A 9,144-nucleotide genomic window follows, 5' to 3' on the forward strand; every position below is an offset into this window, starting at 1 on the left:
CTGGTCAATCTGCCTGGATTCAAACTGCCAGCATTTCCTCTCTTATGGTATACAGCTGCTTCAGTCTCTGCTCTGTTCCCGTGGTTTCTCATGGCTGTTCTGTGGAATGATCTACCCTATACTACATAATTTGTGGGTCAGTTAGTGATGGGGACCACCCTCTCTGTGTTTTTCTTGACTTACAGGGATTCTCCTCTAATTTCCAGCAGCTCTGCCAGCCTTGGGTATTTCAAACACGTAAAGCTTCAACTTTTTGCCACTTAAGGTGCTTATGGTGGAGGAATAAACTCATTTATGAAAAGCATCAAAGCCATGGACATAGTCTTGAGTAGTTTAAGACTAGATTCCACTCTGGGCCTCTGCTTGCTTTTTCACCAGGCTTCAGGAGTATCCTCTCTTATGCATAGTTTAGCTGTCAAACATATATTTGGGCAGAAGTCCAATCTCTTGCACTTTTTTACCAGTTGAGACTGATTTTTCCACCACTGATATCCCACAGACATAATCATGAGGGATGGGCATCACCCTCAGTCCTAAAGACCAGTAATACTTAATTCTTATCCCTTTTAGCTGCAGGGCTTGTTGTTGTTGTTGTTTTGCAATTAAACTCCTCTCCAATTTCTGTATGCCTTTGAAATGCTTTCCAGCAAGTTTTAGTTGTTATAAAATTTTTAATCAGATTTTATAATTGTTATCTGTAGGGCAGTGTGATAACATGAAGACAGACATATCTGTTCAATGAAACAGAATACTGTTATCTACCTACCTATACCTATATATTTGTATTTATACAGGTAGATATATATGACTGTGTGTGTGTAGAGACGGAGAGAGAGATAAAAGAGGTCATACACACACCTGTTCACACATATAAATTCAATTAATTTTGAACAAAGGTAATAGTCTTTTCAACAAATATTACCAAAAAAACAAAAAAACAACAAAAAAAAGAAAAAACAAAAAACCTGGATGCCTGTATGAAAGTGAACATCTCACAGCACATAAAATGGACTGCAGATTAAATATAATTATACCTAATCTTCTAGATTAAAACAGAAGAAAAATCCCCATGACTTCATTAGCTTTCCATCATTACTGGAAGTACTCTTGCAACCTGTTTTTTTGTCTTTTGTTTTTAACATTTAACAACCATCTGATCATCTCTTGGTTAGTATGCATAGAAATTCTTCATTCTTCTTAAATACCACAAATAATCCAAAAACTTCTGAATGTTTGGATTATTAACAATTTTTGATGTAAGAATCAATGGTGCAATAATATTCTCATATATATTGGTGTGTATCCTTGTAGGGCTTTTTATATGATACTTAGAAATGAACTGCTATACCTAGTGACCCCTAAATTTATCTGCAGTCTGTACTTCTTTGAACTCCAGCTTCATATATACAACTGTTTGTCATTCCATTTGGATAGCCCATAGACACCTCAGTGTGTTCAACTGGAACTTCAAATTTTCTTCTCCACTCCTAGTTCTATGTGAGTCTTCCTTTTCCATCAGCTCTGTCTTCCAATCTCATCCAGTAATATTAATTCTAATTCAAAATATAGCTCAAATACATTCACTTGTCTCAGTCTCCACATCTACTGCCTGGTTCAGGTCCACTACCATCTTTTACTTAATCTACTGCAATAGTTTTTTTAATTGCCTTGATTTTTATTATTTTAAATTTTATTATAACATGAAGCTAAACAAAAAGGTTCAAATAGCATTTAGATTATATTTTAAAATGCTAATAATATCCTCATCTCTCCTTTTCACTCCCCAAACCAGTATTAACAGATTGAGATGTATTCTTTCCAATTTTTTCTATGCTCATGCAAAGATATTTCTCAAAATGTCCTTTCTGCTTGTTTGCCAGTACTGAACTAGTATTGCTGTCTAAAATATTTACAATCTGACGGATGAAATATATTTTGTTAATTTGAATTTCCCTACTAGTGAATTTAAATCCAACTTCACTAGTGAAGTTAAATCTATTTCCACATCTATTAACTTCCTCTTTGTGTTTTCCTATTGGACTGTCATAGGTTACTAATGTGTAGTTCTTGTGTAGTTCTTTGTAGAGTTAGAGATATCTCCTGTTTTTCATTTTCCTACCTTGTCATTTGTCTTTTTTAACTTTTTGTGTTGTGTCTACTACCGTATGTAAAACATTTATTCAGAAAAAAAATGCTCATTTTTTCTTCTGCATTTTGAGGATTCCCATGTAAGAAAGTTAAGGTCTCAAGGGCCCCTAGGTAGCTGCCGGTTAAGCCTCCAACTCTTGATTTCAGCTCAGATCATCATCTCAGGGATATGGAATCAAGCCCAGCATCAGGCTGTGCACTCAGCATGATCAGCTTCTCTCCCCACACTTGCCTGCTCTCTCTCAAATAAATAGTTAAGATCTCTTCTATTCCTAACCCCAAGTTAGATTCTAAAATATTTTTGCTTTAATAGTCATATCTTTAACCCAATAGATTTATTTTACTTTGTTGCAAGTGGTAATAACTTCCTTTATGAAGGATATCACGAGTGTGTGTGGGCGTGTGATTTGCTAGTTTTGTTTCTATGCTTGGGTTAGGTGTTTCCTGCATTTGTGTAAGTTTCTTTCCAGGGATGTGCTAATACTCACCTGAAGACTTGGGAGGACCTCCTGGGGATCTCCACGTGTGAACTTTTCCTATTACCCGCCCTATGAATGTTTATGACTTCTTCCTTCCTGTCCTCCCACCTTGGGAAGTCTCCACCCAGGAAACTCCAGTGATGTATCCAAGAAACCCAAAGGAGTGGGGTGGCAGCATTCAGTTTCACCTTGTTTCCTTTTATCAGATTATCACTGTATCCCAATCTTTTTGTTCAACACACTTAAAAATCCTATTTAATATATTGTTTTAGATAGAAGGGTAAACTTTGCCAGGAAGCAAAAGTTTTATTTTTGCTTTCTCACTTTCTACTTTGATCTATTTTTGACATGGTAACATATATTGGTTTACCTTTTTTCCTAATTTATGCTTTCAAAGTTACACTTCCCTCTAAGCCCTGTTTTGGGTGAATCTCATCATTTTAAACTTCCGTTGTCATTTGTCCTTTGATATACGTCAATGTAAAATCTGAACTACTTTTTAGTTTTGCTGTTGAGTTCTAGTTTAAGCCCACTGGCCAAGTATGTTCTGTGCTATAAAATTGTTTGAGAATTGTATGGTTCAAGAGTCTGTGTAAATACTCTATGTGCAGTTGCTTGAGGTAATGTTTTGCAATTATCAATTACATCAACTTGATCATGTTTATTCCATATGCTTAATGCTACTATTACTGAGAAAGCTATTAGGATTTCTAACTACACAGATCTATTCACCCTTTCAGTCTTAATATTTTGAAGTTACTAGATTTTGATATGGAATGCTTTATGAGAAGCCTGGGCTTCAACTCACTTCCAAGTTTATGATGATTCTGTTAGTGTTGAACTGACCCTTTTATCCAGGTGCCTGGGAGGCTCAGTTAGTTAAGTGGATGCTTTCGGCTCAGGGCATGATCCGAGGGTACTGGGTTCAAGCCCCACATGGGGCTCCCTGCTCAGTGAGGAGTCTCCTCCTCCCTCTCCTCTCCACATGCTTGTGCTCTTGTTCTCTCAAATAAAGTCTTTTTTAAAATATTAATATTGGCACATACTGGTTAATATTTGCTTGGTACCTATTTTTCCATCTTATTTTCAACTTTTGTTCTTATTCTGAATGCACCTTATAGACATAATGGGATTTTGGAAATTTTAATCCAGTGTGGAAACCTGTAATAGGGAGGTAAAAATCCATTTTAATTACAGATATAGTTTAACTCACTTGATGTATTACATGAGTTTAAGAAAACCTTTTTTCTTAAAATCTTTTTTAAAGACTTAAAAAAATTTTCGTAAAACCAAATTTTCAATTTTCATTGCAATTATCAAATTTTCATTATCCTATTTTTCTATTAAATTTTTGTTGTACTTTCATTATTGCAGAAACTGAAATATACATCCTTAACCATTAAAATTTACCTTTAATCAGAATGAAATCTTCATTTCTTGAGAAATGTATCTTAAAATGGTTTAAAATCACTTACCTTCTTCCTTGTGTTATCTTACTTCCAAGTTTTAAAGCCCAACACATTAGTCACATAACCCCAAATTTAGGAGCGTACATTTTATTGATCACACAAAGGCTGTAACTTTAAACTGCTTAAATAAGCTTTCTCACTGTTCTTTTCCATCAAGTAGGTCTTTCTAATCTGTTCTCCAAGAAGCAGCCAAAGTTATGTTAAAGCTAAATAGGGCTATTTCAAACCTTTCAATATTTCCCAACTGTTTTTAGAATAAAATTCAAATTCTTTTCTATGACCTAGAGGCTGTGCATGATGGAATCCTCTACCTCTACTATTTCATTTTATGCTATTAATTTTTTAACTCATTAAAACTTGTACCACCTTCACTAGTTATCACCTTAGAACAGACTTGGCAACTCTAGTACAGATCTTTCAGGAATAACTCTCCCAAGGATTATCTGCCTGACCTTTAGGCCTTCTACCCACCACTCCTTATTTCATGATACTCATCAAAATTTGTTATTGTTGTGTTTTCCTTGTTTCGATAGAAGATTCACTAGAATACCTTTTATCCCAATCTAATAATTTAACTAGTTCACTGCTAAGCATGCCGTAGCTTCAACCAACATTTATAATTGAATAAACATAATGCTTCAGTATGTTCTAAATATTTACACTGTCAAATTACCCTCCAAAGGCCTGTGCTAAGTCATCCAATGATGAAAAAAAAATTAAGGCTCTTAAAATGAAGAGGTCATACTGATCAAAAAGTGCCAGCAGGGGAGCCTGGGTGGCTCAGTCATTAAGTTTCTGCCTTCTACTCAGGTAATGATCCTGCGGTCCTGGGATAGTGCTCCCTGCTCAGCCGGGAGTCGTTTTCTCTCCCTCTGCCTGCTGCTCCCCACTTAAGTTCCCTCATGCTCTAATAAAATCTTAAAAAAAAAAAAAAAAAACAACAAAAAACCCCAGCAAATGCAAAAATGGCACTAATGACAAGAGTGCAGAGGTGTTGTGTTTCAAAATTTTACATGTGAATTGCTTATGAATCCAATTTCCTTTTCTTTCCTACTTTGTTGACATTAAGAGTCAAATGTAGAGGGAAATTTGTTGACTTCCTAATTGGCTTACCAAACTCAAAAGTCCAGTGTTAGAGCTCTTGTCATCATTTGCTTCAAAGTGTGGTTTAAATGGTCAGATACTTGATTTAGATCTTGATATGAGGATGTTTTATGAGAAGCCTGGGTTTAAACCATTTCCATCATCATTAAATGAGGGAAAATATAAAAACACAATTATTACAAGTAAAATCTGTTCCAATCTGGATCAGCATTTTCCAACCTAGGGTTTTAGTACTAGACACTGCAGCACTGGGTATGTAGTGGGCCATGGGCCAAGTACTGATGTGGTCTTCTTATCTGGTGGCCAACTGAACCACTTCTTGACATTTTCTGTGATTTTAATGCATCAACAATGGCTGTTTTAAAAGTATGATATATGGCAATGCAATCTTGTAATGCTAATCACACTGCTTAAAAGGTGCAAATAATTTCCTATTATTCTCTGATCGCTCACTAATATCATGTTAAAATTCTTGAACTCTAACCTACAGTTTTCAACTGTAAGAATGCAGGCTCATTTATTTTCTCTGCTCAAAATTCTGAAGTATTTAATCATTCAGGCAACATTTTCAGCAGGTTTCAAGCCAACAGACAGATTGAAGAATAATTTCACCAAGATTATTAATATAAAACTTGTCTATCACTTTTTTCTATCCATGATTTAACATTTCCATTTTGTATTTATTTTCATTTCATTACTGAGCAAATAACACATCACACTTTCCTCATAAAGGCCAATGCTATGTAAGAGTCCAAGAAAATGTTCTAAACATTTTTGCCAATAAAATGTACTTCACTGGTATAACTATCAAGCAGCGCTATATTCTATGCTATTTTCTACTGAAGTTTTTAGTCTTGAAACTACTTAAACCAAAAAAACAAAACAAAACAAAAAAAACAAAAGAACACCGTACTGGGGCATCTGGGTGGCTCAGTCCTTAAGCGCCTGCCTTTGGCTCAGGTCATGATCCCAGGGTCCTGGGATGGAGCCCCCCATCAGCCTCCCTGCTTAGCCGGGAGCCTGCTTCTCCCTCTCCCACTTCCCCTGCTTGTGTTTCTGCTCTTGCTGTCTCTGTCAACTACATACATAAAATCTTAAAAAAAAAAAAAAACTGTACTCATTTCAATTTTGTTATACATTGTCCATAATATGCCTACTGTTCTAAAGACCTACATACATTGATAAGACAGTACTTTAAATACACAGAATCATTTTGAACTCTATCTGCTCTTACATCAGAATGGTAAGGCAAGCTACATTTTTTTTTTTAAGATTTTATTTATTTATATGACAGACAGAGATCACAAGTAGGCAGAGAGGCAGGCAGGGGAGGGGGTTGGAAGCAGGTTCCCTGCTGAGCAGACAGCCCAATGATGTGGGGCTCTGATTCCAATACCCTGAGATTATGACGTGAGCCAAAGGCAGAGGCTTAAACCACTGAGCCACCCAGGCGCCCCGCAAACCACATTTTAAATTTATTGTTTATTTTGCAAACAATGTACCCCATACACTTAGCTCAATTTGCCAACTTATAGCAAAGTTGCTCAGGTCAGTATGTTTGCTGAGGCATTTTAGGAATAAATCAGTAGCTGACCAAAAGATCTTACTTCCAGTTTAGTACTTTTTAGGGCTTCGGTCATTAAAAATCTAAACAGGTTTCAAAATGTACATCAGTGAGGCTAACCACTGTCCCTAATTCTATCTTGTTTGCAAAAAATACAAATTGCATCCTATAAACATTAACAGGAAAATAGCTTATTTACATTAAATTTCTAGCGATTCTATACTCTAATGAAGCATAGCTGAATTGGTAACTTTAAAGCTTCCACAGCTTATGAAGAAATGAACTTATTAAACTTAAGTAGAAAAAAACCTGTTCTTAAGACTAAAGTTTAGGAACTAATTTTCATGCTGGTTAATCTTCAGAACTTCAGAAAAACTCCATCAATCAAGGAATTATTTTTGGTAAAGACAAAAAACTTTACCTTCATTAATACTGGAAAAAAGACAACTAAAACCTCTTAAGAAACATAACCACTATTAACAGGATTCTTTGTCAAACACTGAGTGCTTGCCAGGACAAAGAGCTGTTTAAGAGCTGGGAATACTGGGTATAGACAGGGCCTGGCAGGAAATTCATGCTAAGTCAGAAAGTGATAATGGGGAGGGGGGTAGGAGCATGGGGGTGGGTATTGGACATTCCAGGTATAGGAAACTTGTACAATGATGAAAATCACAAGTGGCTCAGCAGAGTTAAGGCGGCTAGTGCCTGAGTTGTGGGGGAAGAAAAGGTGTGAATATTGGAAAAAATAAATTACTTCTTAAGGGTACGTAAGGGATTTTAGTTTAATTCTAAAAGCTAGAAGGCACAGGTTTTAAGCAAAGAAATGACATAAACAGAATTGCTTGTCATCAGTGATGAAATAAACATTTGAGCATTAGTATATATGAACATGAGTATGGGGAAAATAAAAGCCAGTATTTGCAGGCTGGAGATACTTAGCCTTAGTGATGACCCTCATAGTAGGCTACAACTGTTTCATCTTGGGTCAGTACAAAACTTTTTGCTCTGAGTACAACACTAAGATCTTTAACTCAACACTGTTTTCAGTCAGTGTTCAAAGTGGGCCAGTTTAATTCCAACAGATTATGAGGTTCCTTCTTTCTCCAAGTTTTCCTGGCTGTATTTTTGGTACCCTAAAAATATGACTAAAACTTGGGCCTTTGCAAATTAGCTCACATTCATTATAAACTTATCCTTCAAAACTATCTGGGTCAATTCAAGAGTTTTGCTTTCATGCAGGCAAAACTAATTCTTCCCATTTTTATCACTTTATTTCTACCATTAAATATTTTGTATGTGCTCCCCCACTAAATTAAGATATGGGAAAAGGGCTGTCCTACATATTTTTTACTTCAAACCCAGTCCCTTTTACATCTTTGACTACTACTATAGAACTTTCCTCATAATCTTCTTAGGTATATTACTTAGGAATTTACTAGGTTGTTGTAAATATTTTTCTTTTGCTAGTACCTTTTATTTTGCTAAGTATGTACTTTTAGGAACTATTACTTACCACATTTTTAAAAATAAGTGTGTGCAATGCTATGGAAAGAAATCACATTGTTTATTGGTCACTCTCAGTGACAACAAACTTGGTTCTAAGGCTATCCAGATCCGTCCCTCCTGATAATTATAATTGTTAAGGCTCCTTTTTAAGGTCAAAGTGCCCTGGACCCTACCCCTCACCCCACCATGATGAATGCAGATCGTATTCCTTCATCTACTGCAATATTCCTTCATCTCCAGCAATTCTTCCCTCCCTCCTCCATCATCTTCTTTATGTTCTACTGGAAGAATGAAGGCATGTCAAAAAAACCACAGAGCCAAATCTCAAAACAATTTCCCCAAGGCCAAAGCTAGAACAATCTGAGAAATAAGATAAAATCAGTATAAAAGAAATATGTACGAGTCCATACAGATACAATGGGAGAGCTTTTCTTTTTTTACAGAATTCCAAGTGAGTAGATCACCTTCCCCAACAAGAGTTTAATTCCCTGATCTCCACCCTGAAGATGGACTATACTTAGTAACCTGCTTCCAAAGGATGGAGTAGGTAGGTTAAGGGGCAAATACTAACTGTAATATGAATCTGGACAAATCCATATAGTATGAACTCCAGATGTATGATGAAAAGGCACTTTCCCCCTAATATTCTTTCCAACTTCCCCTTCTCCCAGTCTGATCATCAGAAAAACCAGACTAATTCAGAATGGGAGATATTTTCCAGGATACCCTGTCAGTATTCCTCAAGGCTGTCAAGGACCTCATGAAAAACTGTCTGTCAGACCAGAGGAGACCAGAGAGATATGACAACTAATTGTACTGTGGTATCCTAGACTGGATCCTGGAACAGAGCAATGGAAAAATGGTGAAATTCACA

The sequence above is a fragment of the Mustela nivalis genome, assembly GCF_964662115.1.
Source record: "Mustela nivalis genome assembly, chromosome: 10".
Classification (NCBI taxonomy): Eukaryota; Metazoa; Chordata; class Mammalia; order Carnivora; family Mustelidae; genus Mustela; species Mustela nivalis.